The sequence below is a fragment of the Elephantulus edwardii genome, unplaced genomic scaffold (assembly GCF_000299155.1).
Source record: "Elephantulus edwardii isolate Elephantulus edwardi_28Jun2011 unplaced genomic scaffold, EleEdw1.0 scaffold00310, whole genome shotgun sequence".
Classification (NCBI taxonomy): domain Eukaryota; kingdom Metazoa; phylum Chordata; class Mammalia; order Macroscelidea; family Macroscelididae; genus Elephantulus; species Elephantulus edwardii.
Window position 1 is genome coordinate 1,653,523 of NW_006400060.1, and position 12,906 is coordinate 1,666,428.

Genomic DNA, 12,906 nt, shown 5'->3' on the forward strand with positions numbered 1-12,906 from the left:
AGCACCCACATTGCAGATGAGGCTCCCAATGTTGACATTTGACAGGGCCTTTGCAAACAGCCCAGGCCAGAAAGGTTCAGAGTTGACACCAGCTGCCTTAATGAGGGCATTGGTTTTATCCTCCGTGACTGTCACCTCATCGTCGTGCAGGATGAGGGCTGAGTAGATGCAGACGAGCTCAGAGACGGAGGCTATGGTGCGCTGGTACTAGGCGGAAGTCTGCCGGACACCGTGCTAGTCGCAGGATGAAGTGAGGGCCTCACCCCAACGCGACCTTAGCTTCCTCAGAAGGACCAAGCACCTTAGCGGCAACTGAGGAAAGGGCTACTCCTGCTTTTTTCTGGTTGCCATTTGCTTGGTATATTTTTTCCCACCCTTTTATTTTTACTCTTTCTTTTTGTTGTATACAGCATATTGACGGATATTGCGATTTTATCCAATCTGCTACTCTTTTGCTCTTCAATGGTGCATTTAAACCTTTCACTTTCAGTGTAATTATTGAGATGCAAGATTTTATTGCTATCATTGTGGTGAGTTCTTTTTGGTGGTGTTGCTAATTAGTTTGGTCCATCCTGCTTTCTGTGGCACCTGTGTAAGAAGGATATCTCTCAGTGTTTATTGTAACACTTGTCTTGATTTTACAAATTCCCTTAGGTTCTGTTTTTCTGGGATTATCTTGATCTCGCTTTCTTTGAGTGTTTGACATATGTCATTCCACTGTCTTCTTGCTCTCATGGCTTCTACTGAGAAATCGGCACTTAATCTTAATCTGCTCTCCCTTATAAGTTACTCTTTGTTTCTCCCTTGCTGCTTTCAGAATTCTCTCCTTATCTTTGGTCCTGCAAAATTAGACCATGATATGCCTTGGTGTTTTTCTTTTAGGGACTATTCTATATGGTATTCGCTCAGCTTCTTGAATTTATGTTCTCGCTTTCTGCATTATGCCTGGTAAGTTTTCTTCTAGTAATTCTTCCACAACATTTTTTGTTCCTTTACTTGCTTCTTCTTTTTCTGGAGTTCCAGTGATGCACCTGTTATTTCTTTTGATTACATTATCCTTAGGGTTTCTTCTATTTCCTTCCTTTTTGATTCTGCTTTTTGTTCTAGTAGATCAATGGTGACAATTCTATTTTCTGTTTCACTAGTTCTGTGTTCTATCTCTTCAACTCTGTTCATGTGTCCCTCCATCATGTTGACAACATCTGAAACATTGGTCCTCATATTTTGGATTGTGATTTCTTGTTTGTCCAGGTCCTTTAATGCTTTGTTTGTTTTTTCTGCATTGTTTTGGATTTTTTTTTTTGCGATTTTTGTTTTTTTTTATTTCCATATGCAATGTAATGTTTAGGCACGCTGCTTGGGATGCTATTTCTAAAAAAATTGTTGGCCATTTTTCAGAATCTTCTTTTGGTTTTTTAAATACTGGTCAGGAAAAACAAACGATGTAAAAATAAGTGAATAATTTTCTATTACAGAAATGAAAAACTGGTTTGCATCTAAAAGTGCAAGAGGTGAAGTCACTGGACGCTCACACCAGACAACAGGGCCATTTTCGTATATTGCTTCAAGGCTGTGCTGGATTTTCATATTGACATAGAAAATTATAAATTACATTGAATTAGTATCCATAATCACTATAATATATACACAAACCAGTCCTTAAAAAACGCACTGGTTCAGAATTTACGAGGGGGAACCTCACGCAGTGCGCATGGTCAGAGGGGGAACAGTTGGCGCTAGCCCCGAGGCTTTTTTTAAGCTCCTCCTGTTTTTTGCTTGCAGTGCCCTATAATTCTTCAAGTGTGTCTTTCACCCATTGAAAATATTCAATCATTGTTCTTTTAAATTCTGGGTCAGAAAGTTACATCAGACTTTCTGGCTTCAGGAAATCCATTGATAATATGTCACTTTTGGGGGGTGACATCTTGCTTTTCTCTTGTGTAGGTTATGAGTTAGCCTGCTTCTTACGTGACATTGCTGTGGTATTTTATCTTGCCTGAGGCAATAGCAGATTCTTGATCTGAAGTCACTGCTTCAGAAGACAGTGGGGCTACTACCCTGCTTGTGTTTCTCTCAGAACTTCTGACTCAAGGGACATTTTGCTTCAGTTTGGGTGAGAGAAGACCTGTGACAGCAGCCTCTTTTGTCAAACACCTGTTGTAGCTAAGCCAGTGCAAGGTTCTCAGAGCTAAAGGCAGTTAATAGACTGGACATGAGGAGATGCAAGTCAGAGTGTGAAGACACATGCAGGGCAGGTACGTGCACAGTTGCTCGCATTGTGGGCACACACATTGGGCAGGTGCATGCAGAGATATACTCAGGGCAGGCATGTGTGCAGATGCTCACAGGGGAGGAGCACACAGGCAGACTCATCTGGAGTTGGGTGGGGGGCTTGCGCAGGGACTTGAATGGAAAACCAGGAAGCTTTGACTTTTCCTTGAAAAACTTGGTCTTTCACCTCACTCCAGCTCCAGCTATCTCACTCCCTCTTGCTTGATCTTAAGGGGTTCCACGTGGTCCAGTAATCAGCAGTGATCCCCACTAAGTACCTCACTCAAATTCCAGCTGTCCTGTTTGCTCCTGGCGGGTCAGTGGTCCCAGCGGGTGGGTGGTCCTGATGGGTTGCTGTCTGCTCCAGATCATTCACTCAAATTCCAGCTGTCCTGCTTGCTCCCTGTGGCTCGCTTCTGGTCAGTCTCAGCTCTCAGGTCGGCTCAGCTCCCAGTCCACTATTTCTCTCTTTAGTTTTGTTAACCGTTGTTTTTTGTATTTTGTAGGTCTACCATTTGGTGCACAAATGTTGACCAAGGTTATATCTTCTTGATCTATTCTGCCTTTAATCAGTATGTAATGCCCTTCATTATTTCTGATGGTGGTTTTCATTCTGAAGTCTTTTTTATGAGAGATTAGTATTGCCACTCTTGCTTTTTTGAGGTTTCCATTTGCGTGGTGTATTTTTTCCAGTCTTTTATTTTGAGTCTGTCTATCTCTCTCTTTCTCTTTTTTGGATGTGTCTGTTATAGGCAACATATTGATGGGCTTTGCATTTTTATCCATTCTGCTACTCTTTTTCTCTTAATTGGTATATTTGGTCCATTCACATTAAGTGTGATTATTGTTAGGCCAGATTTTAACTTTGCCATTTTGTTGTGTTTCTTTTCTGTAGTTTCTGGTTACAATGGTCCATCCACTTTCCTTTGGCATCTTCATGTTAAGGACTTCACTAAAAATGAATTGTAGATTTCACAAATTCTTTAAGTTCCTTCCTTTCTGCAAAGGATCTAATTCTCTTTCATATTTAATGGAGAACTTTGCTTGGTATAGGATCATTCCCTGGTAATTGTTTTCTTTCAACTTTCTTTATATGCCATCCCTAGTTTATATACTGTCTTCTAGCTTGCATGGTTTCTGCTGAGAAATCAGAACTTAATCTAATTGTTTCTCTTTGTAGGTGTCTGTTTTTTCTCATGCTAGTTTTAGAATTCTATTCTTCTCTCTTCATCTGACATACTTTGGACCTGTTTCATGGAGGGACCAGTCTTTGGATAGGGATATCATGCTTGGGAGGGACAGCACAAGAGAGGAAGACCCTTGATGAAATGGATTGATTCAGTGACTGGGGTCATGGGGGTAGGTGTGTCAGAAACAATAAGATTGACACAGGATAGAGCAGGGTTTAGGGTTGTTGTACGTAGGGTCACCGTAAGTTGCAAGCATCTCATTGGCACATAACAACATCATTATCTTTTAATTTGGAAAATTTGACTATAATATGTCTTGATGTTTTTCTTTTTGAAGCTAGTCTATTTGGTGTTTACTGTGCTTCTCGAATGTGGATTTCCCTGTTCTTCACAATACCTGGGAAGTTCACGTCTAGTATTTCTTCCTCAATCTTCTCAGTGATTTCCTTGTTAGTCCCCTGTTCTGGATTTGTAATCATATGTATGTTATTCCTTTTGATGTCATCCCACATGATTCTTTAGTTTTCTTCTTTTTCCTTATGTCTCATCTCGATTTTTCTGCTAGTTTATTTCCAGTGAGGCTCTTGTCTTCCATCTCATCAGCTCTATTTTTTTGTCCTGTTAGCATATTGGACACTTTTGGCATTTTGGTCTTAATATTCTTGATTACATTTTCCTACTTTTCTGTTATTTCCAGTACTGTGTTGGCTTTACCCTCTTTGTCTTGTGATGAATTTGTAAGTTCTTGTACCTCTTTATCTATACTATCAATTGTATTTTCCTTCTCTTGTATTTTTTCCATAGCTGTTCAAGTTGTTCCTCATCAATATATTTCTTCTGGATCACTTGCCTCTGGGTATTAGCTATCTTAATGGCTCCCATTTTCTTCCAGCATTTGCATCTTCTTTTATAGATGTTCAGATAACTCCACATCAGCCTATTTCTTCTGGTTCTCTCTACTGGGGTATTTATTGTATCTACTTCATTTAGGAGAAAGGTTATTTTGTTTTTTCATGATGACTGATGTAGACTGCTGATTTCTTGACTTTATGTGAGGGGTTTTTTTAGTAGATGGTAGGTTGTTGTGACTATTTGGTGACCCAGAATATGGCAATGTTCTGTAAAGACCTGCATATTTGTGCTCCCTTCTTTGCCTGAGGCCCCTTCAGTCTGAGTTTAAAGGGTCTATTGATGTAGCTAAACAACAGTGTTTCCCCTAACTACCTGAATGGAAAACCAGGAATCGTGTTGTTCCCTTCCAGAAATGTCATCTCCATCCAGCTCGAGCTGTCCCTGCCCCTTCTGCGTGAGCTTCAGGGATCCCGTGTAGTGTAGCTAGATAGCAGTATTTCCCCCAACATACCTGTTATATTGGTGCTCCTGGCATTTTACAGTGTTGGTAGCAGCTGGGCCATGAAACCGCAGCCCCTCAATCTGGCAGGTAGTGGTTCTTCTGCTAGCCAGGGTGTGAGTGTGCCTGGGTTGGGCCACGACCTTTAGCAAATGCTGGGGAAGTGGTAGCTGGAAGATGCTCTGGGGCCAGCCATGCCACACAGGCCTTGGCATCTTGCAGCAGAGCGATGGTAATGTCCCCGATGAGCCACATCCCATAAGAAGAGCTCTGTCTTGCATATGAGTTCCATTAGGATATTTGTAATTATTTTTCCTCATTTTGACTGACTTCCACTCTATCACTAATATTATAAGTCTCTGCATTCCTCTACTGTTCATAAGGTTTTCAAAGGCCTGTTAAGTCGATGGCCAATCCTGACAATTTAGTTTGTAAGTCTAATACCAAATCAGTTTCATACCAAGTCCAAGAGTCACAGGCCTGAGGGCCCAACCAACTTTTAATAACAAAGGCCCACACTCTGCTTTCTAATTGGTTTAAACAAGAGGCAACTGACATTAATTATATAAAAAATACAAACAGCCGACAACTGACTATTAATGATATTAAAAATACTTACCAGCCCACACCTGACATAACTGTCATTCATAAAATGAATAAGACCTACCTTCCTGGTCCCAACTGCTTCAAACAAGTAATCACTTTGGTCTATTCATATTTAGTGTGGCCTAAGAAACCCCGAAAATCCCCAAAAAATGTCCAAAGAAAAAACAGATATATCTTGGAGAAGGTGCAGCCAGAGTGTTCCTTGGTCATCTGAACATCTTCCTCTGTGAAAATTCTTTCCATGACTTTTACCCATTTTGTAATTCGAGACTTGTACATCAATGTTCAGAGTAGTGTTATTCACCATCGTGTGAACATGGAAACAGCCCAAATATCCAACCACTATCAAGGAGATTGAGAAATTATGGTACATTCACACGATGGAGTACTACAAAGCACACAGGACCAATGATTTTGTAAACCACTACCTAACTTGGGAGGGACTGGAGAGCATTATGCTAAATGAACTAATCTCATAAGGACAAATACTTTATACAACCATTATTGTAGAAATAGATAACTAGTAAAATGTGTGTGAGGATCTAACTGGGGGGGAGTAGAGGGGAGAGGATGAATGTGAGGGGTAATAATAGAGTTCCACAATTTGATGGGTGGAGGGAGGGATGGTTTAAGGAAATGGGGGAAATAATGTATATGTTGTAAGTAAACCAGTATAAAATAAAAAATTTATATTTTAAAAAACTCAAAAGAAAAAAGGAAGGAAAAAGAAGGAAGTCGAAGAATAATGTGGGACACCATCAAAAGGTATAACATGCACATAATTGGAATCCTAGAAGAGGAAGAAGTAAAGACACTGAGAATGTTGTGGAAGAATTACTAGAAGAAAACTTTTCAGGCATAATGAAGACTGTTGTTGTTTATTGTTATAGTACCATCAAGTCACCTGTGACTCATAGCGTACATATGCACAACAGCCCTAAACCCTGCTGTATCCTGTGCCAATCTTATTGTCCCTGACACACTTACCCCCATTAATACAGTCACTGAATCAATCCATCTTATTGAAGGTGTCCTCACCTGTGCTGTCCCTCCACCCTCCCAAGCATGATGTCGCTGTCCAAGGACTTCCTTGCACATGTCCAAAGTATGTCAGATGACACTTCAGGATCCTTACCTCCAAGGAGCAGCTTGGTTTAACCCTCTTCAGGACGAACCTTTTCATTCTGTTAGCAGTCCATGGTATATTCAATACTCTTCTCCAGCATCACAGCTCAAAGGCATCTATTCTCTTCTATCATCCCTAGTCATTGTCTAGCTCTCTGATGCATAGCAAGTGATTGAAAGGCCATGGCCTGTCTCCAGACTGGCATCATTAGTGCCTACTATTTATAGTAACATTAGTACCTGGTATTTTGCTTTTACAGACTCCTAATCTCAAGAGATACTGGCCACAGCATAAGAAACTGGCAGCAGCTTGAAGCGTTTGAAATCACAGAAGCCCAGAAAACTTGAGATATAAGCTATCATATCAAGGGCTGGATAGTGGGAGATAGGTTTTGAAGGGAGTAGGTGAGAGTGGAAGGGAATGCTGGTGGAGCAGGGAAATGGGTCGGTCAAAACACACATGTCAAGGGTGGGACAACACTGAAACTATTGGTTATTTCTACAATTGGGGAAATATCTTTCATGGGCTCTTGTCCGTAAAATGCTTGTCCATCAGATACTGTTCTAAATCTGAGCATCCAGAGTAAGACAGACTAGGAAGGATTGGCTATCCACTTTTGAATATATAGCAGGTCTTTGAAAACCCTATGTACAATAGAACACACTTAGACCAGTAGATAGGATAAATGAGGTGGAGCCCTCAAGTATGGAAACACAAAGGAAGAGGAACAGTTGTAAGTAGACACTAGTGATTGGAACATGGAAATGAAGAATGAGAGAATATATATACAAGAAGCTGAGCAAGCTCCATATAGAATAGGCCCCAAAAGAAAAACACCAAGACATATCATAATCAAATTGGACAGAACCAAAGATAAGGAGATAATGCTGAAAGCAACTAGAGAGAAACAAAGAGTAACCTATAAGGGAGAGGAAAGAAGATTAAGTGCCAATTTCTCAGCAGAAATCATGCAAGCAAGAAGACAGTGGAATGACATATATCAAACACTCAAAGAATACAACTGTCAACCAAAAATTCTGTACCTAGCAAAATTGTCCATGAAATATGATGGAAAGATCAAGATATTCTCAGATAAGTAGAACCTAAGGGAGTTTATAAAAATAAGATCAACTTTGCAGGAAATACTGAGGGAAGTCCTTAACGAGATGCCATAGAAAGCATGATGGACCAAAGTTACCAGCAGCAGCACGAAAAAGAATTCCACAAAATATTAGAAATAAAACCTTCCCTCTCAATAATTACACTGAATGTGAGTGGTTTAGATGCACCACTGAAGAGAAAAAGAGTAGCAGATTGGATTAGCAAAACCCATCAATATGCTGTCAATAAGAGTCACACCTGAAATGTGAAAATGAAGAAAGAATACACACACACACACCCACACACACACCCCAAGCAAATTGCAACCAGAAAAAAAAATCAGGAGTAGCAATATTAACCTGGTAAAATAGATTTTAGTGTATAAACCATCACAAATGACAAGGATGTTCACTATATAATACTTAAAGGGTCAACAGAACATGAAGACATAAGCATAATAAGTGTCTACACACCAAATGATAGAGCTGCAAAATATATAAAACAAATCTTAACGATCTGAAAAAATAAATAGACCAGACCGTAATAGTAGTAGGAAACTTTAATACACCACTCTGAACAAAAGATAGAACTACCAGAAAGAGTCATAACAAAGATGCTGAAGAAGTAAATCACACAATAAACCAACTCTAGCTCATAGACATATACAGCCTAATGCACCAAAATAAAATAAAATAAAAAAACAACAAAAACCCCAAACGCAGTAAACCTTATTCTTCAGTGTGCGTGGAACATTGTCCAGAATAATCACATTTTAGGACACAAAGCAAGAATCAATAAATTGAAAAAAAAATGGAAATAATACAAAGCATCTTCCCAGACCACAATGCTACAAAATTGAAATGAATAACAAGAGGATATTGTTCTTTTTATTTTTTTGTTTTTTTAATTTTTTTTATATTGTTCTTTTTATATGCTTTAAAGTCGCCTACAACTCATTGCGACCCAATGTAAAACAGCCCTAAACCCTGTTCTATCCTGTGCCAATCTCACTGTCTCCAACACACTTACCCCGACTACCCCAGTCACTGAATCAGCCCACATTAGAGAGGGTCTTTCTCTCCTGCGCTGTCCCTCCACCCTCTCAAGAATGATGTCCTCCAAAGATCAGTCCCTCTTTGCAACATGTCCAAATTATGTGAGGCAAAGCTTCAGAATCCTTGCCTCCAAGGAGCAGCCTGGTCTCACTCTCTCTAGGACGAACCAGTTCGTTTTCTTAGCAGTCCGTGGTATAGTTAATACTCTTCTCCAACACCACAGCTCAAAGGCATCAATTCTCCTTCTTTAATCCCTAGTCATTGTACAGCTCACTTGACACATAGGAAGTGATTGCAAAGACCATGGACTTTATCAAGTGCGTCCTAGTCTCCAGAGTGACATCATTGCTCTTCAGTACTTTGGAGAGGTCTCTAACAGCAGCTTTTCCCATCACAATGCATCTTTTGATTTCCTGCCTGCTTGTGCCAAGAGTGTTGACTGTGGAGCCAAGCAAACTAAAGCTGTTAATAGTCTCAATCTCTGCACCATCCATCATGATCCTCCCAATTGGCCCAGTGATGAGAATCTTTGTTTTCTTGACGTTGAGCTTCAATCCATATTGAAGGCTGCTTTCCTTGACCTTCTACAGCCAGCGGTTCAGGTCCTCCTCAGTTTCAGTAAACAGGGTTGTGCCGTCTGCCAAATGCAAATTGTTGATGAATCTTCCTCCAATCCTAATGCCACATTTCTCCTCATACAGCTCAGCCTCCCGGATAATCTGTTCCACGTGTAGGTTGAAAACTGAAGGGATAGGACACATCCCTGGCATACACCCTTCCCAATTTTGAACCATGCAGTGTTTCCTTGCTCTGTCTGACAAGTGCCTCCTGGTCCAAATATAGGTTTCGTATTAGCATGATCATGTGTTCTGAGATTCCTATTCCTGTTAGAGTTAGCCCCAGTTTGTTGTGATCCACACAGTCAAACACCTTTGCATAATCAATGAAACAGAGATAGATATTCTTCTGGTGCTCCCTGTTTTCAGCCAAGATCCATCTAACATTAGCTATGTTATCCCTAGTACCATGACCCCTTCTAAACCCAGCCTGCACTTCAGTCAGTTCTCTGTTGATGTGCTTTTCCAGAAATGTGCAAGGACCTGGAGTCAGAAAATCAAAAAGGCCAAAATCACTCAGCATTTCTTAAGCTCATGGAACTAAAGAACAAATTCAAACCTTGAGTTGAAATACTTAAAGGTGCTTTGGGCAGAATATTAAATGACCCAGGATGCATTTAAAGAAGATTGAAAGAGTATACAGGGTCATTGTACTGAAAGGAATTGGCAGACACAGAAGAATTTCATGATACAATATATAAGCAAGAACCCATGGTGATGAAGGAATTAGTTCAAGCTGCTTTGAAAGAATTGGCAAAAAATAAGGCTCCAGGATTTGATGGTATTCTGATTGCCATATTTCAACTAATAGATGCTGTCCTACATGTGCTGACCAAGTGTCAAGAAATTTGGAGGACAACCACTTGGCCAAGTGACTGGAGGAGATCTTTATTTGTTCCCGTTCCAAAGAAAGGTGATCCAACAGAGTGTGGAAATTATTAAACAATATCATTAATATCACATACAAGCAAGATTCTACTGTACAAGAGGATAAAAGAGGAAAAAAAAACCATACATTTGGAAGCTGAACAAACATCCCACTTGAACATGAGTAGGTACTAGAAGAAACAAAAAATGAAATAAAATAGTTTCTTGAAACAAATGACAGTGAAAACACAAATTACTAACACCTCTGAGAAACCACCAAAGCAAAAATTAGAAGTCCATGTTATAGCAAGAAGCAAACCCATCAAAAGGCAAGGGGGGAAAAAAATATGATTCTTTAACCCAACATCTCCAAAAAGTTGAAAAGGAACAGCAAGAAAACCCAACCTCCTCTAAAAAAATGAAATTATAAAAATTGAGGCAGAAATAAATGAAATAGAAAACAAAAATAATTTAAACCATCAGCACACAAGACCAGAAATTGGCTTTTCAAATAAATTAATAAAATTGACAAACCACTAGCAAAACTATAAAAAAAGAAAGAAAAATAATCCAAATCAAAGAAGAAATGAACAATGTCACAACAAAACAAAAATTAAAATGTTAACAATGGAATATGGAAAAACTATACTCAAACAAATATGAAACCCTAGAGGAAATGGAGAAATACTTAGAAACTCACAACCTACCTAAATTGACACATACCAAAGTAGAATATATGAACAGACCCATTACAAAAGAAGAAATTGTACAGATAATAAAATAACTTCTAAAAACAACAACAAAAAGTCCTGGACTTTAAAATTACAAGTTAATTTTATGAAACATTCCAAGATGAACTGGCACCAATTCTACATAAAGTATTTCAAAAGTAGGAAAAGATGGCATTCTTCCAGACTCATTCTATGAAGCAAATATATCCTTGATACCAAAGTCAGGTAAAGACACCACCAGAATAGAAAACTATAGTCCAATATATCTCATGAGCATAGAGATGCAACAATCTTCAGTATAATCCTGGCCAATATAATTGAACAGTTGTTGTTGTTATGTGCCGTCGAGTCATTTGCGACTCATAGCGACCCTATGTACAACAGCCCTAAACCCTGCTCTATCCTGTGCCAATCTAATTGCCTCTGACACACCCATCCCGATTACCCCAGTCACTGAATCAATCCACCTCATAGAGGGTCTTCCCCCCCTGCGCCATCCCTCCACCCTCCCAAGCATGATATCCCTCTCCAAGGACCTGTCCCTCCTTGCAACATGCCCAAAGTATGTCAGACGAAGCCCCACAATCCTTGCCTCCAAGGAGTTGCTTGGTTTAATCCTCTCCAGGATGAATCTGTTTGTTTTCTTGGCAGTCCATGGTACATTCAATACTCTTCTCCAGCACCACAGCTCAAAGGCATCGATTCTCCTTCTGTCCTCCCTAGTCATTGAACAGTACGTAAAAAAAAAAAATTCACCATCTCCAAGTGGGATTTATAACAGGTATGAAAGGATGGTCCAACATAAGAAAAACAATGAGTGTAATTCATCACATTAACAAAACAAGGAACGAGAACCATATGATCCTATCAATTGATGCAGAAAAGGCTTCTGAAAAAAATCCAACACCCTTTCCTGATTAACAAAATAGGGATAGAAGGGAATTTCCTCACCATAGTAAAAAGTATATATGCAAAACCAAGAGCCACCATCATTTTTAATGGAAAGAGATAAAAGTCATTCCTTTGAGACCAGGAACTAGTCCAGGATGCCCAATATCACCCCTCCTCATAAATATTGTATTGGAAGTCTTAGTGATAGAAATAAGACAAGAGAAAGAAATAGCATGTATCCAAATTGGCATAGAGGAGGTAAAATTATCTCAATATGCAGATGATATGATAGTAAACTTAGAAAACCCTAAAGACTCAGTAAGTATACTACTGGACATAGTCAGCCAGTTCAGGAATGTGGCAGGATACAAGAGCAACATACAAAAATCAATTGTATTTCTCTACAGTGACAAAGAGAATGCAGAACTAGAGCTAAGAAAAACAATAACCATCACAATAGCTAATCACAAGATTAAACTCTTGGGAATAAATCTAACTAGAAACACAAAAGACCTATTCAAAGAAAATTACAAAACATTACTACAAGAAACAAAGAGAGACCTGGAGAAATGGAAGACTATCCCATGCTCATGCATTAGGAAGACTCAATATTGTGAAAATGACAATTCTACCAAAGGCAAGCTACAAGTTCAATGCAAATATCAATTCCATTCTTCAGTGAGATGGAAAAGGCAATTTCCTATTTCATCTGAAATGGAGAGACCCCTAATAAGTAAAGTACTCCTGAATAAGAAAAACAGGTAAGAGGCATCTCACTCCCTAATCTCAAATCCTGCTACACAGCCATGGTGGTCAAGACAGTGTGGTACTGGTACAATGACAGATACATAGATAAATGGAATAGAATTGAGAACTCAGAAATCAGCTCGTCCATAGCCACTGGTGAGAGTCAGCACCCAGAGCCATCTGGGGCTTTAAGCTCGTTGCCCACTGCTGTGGTGTGGACAGCTGAAACCCAGGCCCCGACAGGCACCTGGGGGGGGGGAACCAGACTCTACTTCATGCTCTGCTGGAGAAGGAGGGGCAGTCTCCTGTACCAGTCAGATCCAATTTGACGGTACACACACACACACACACAC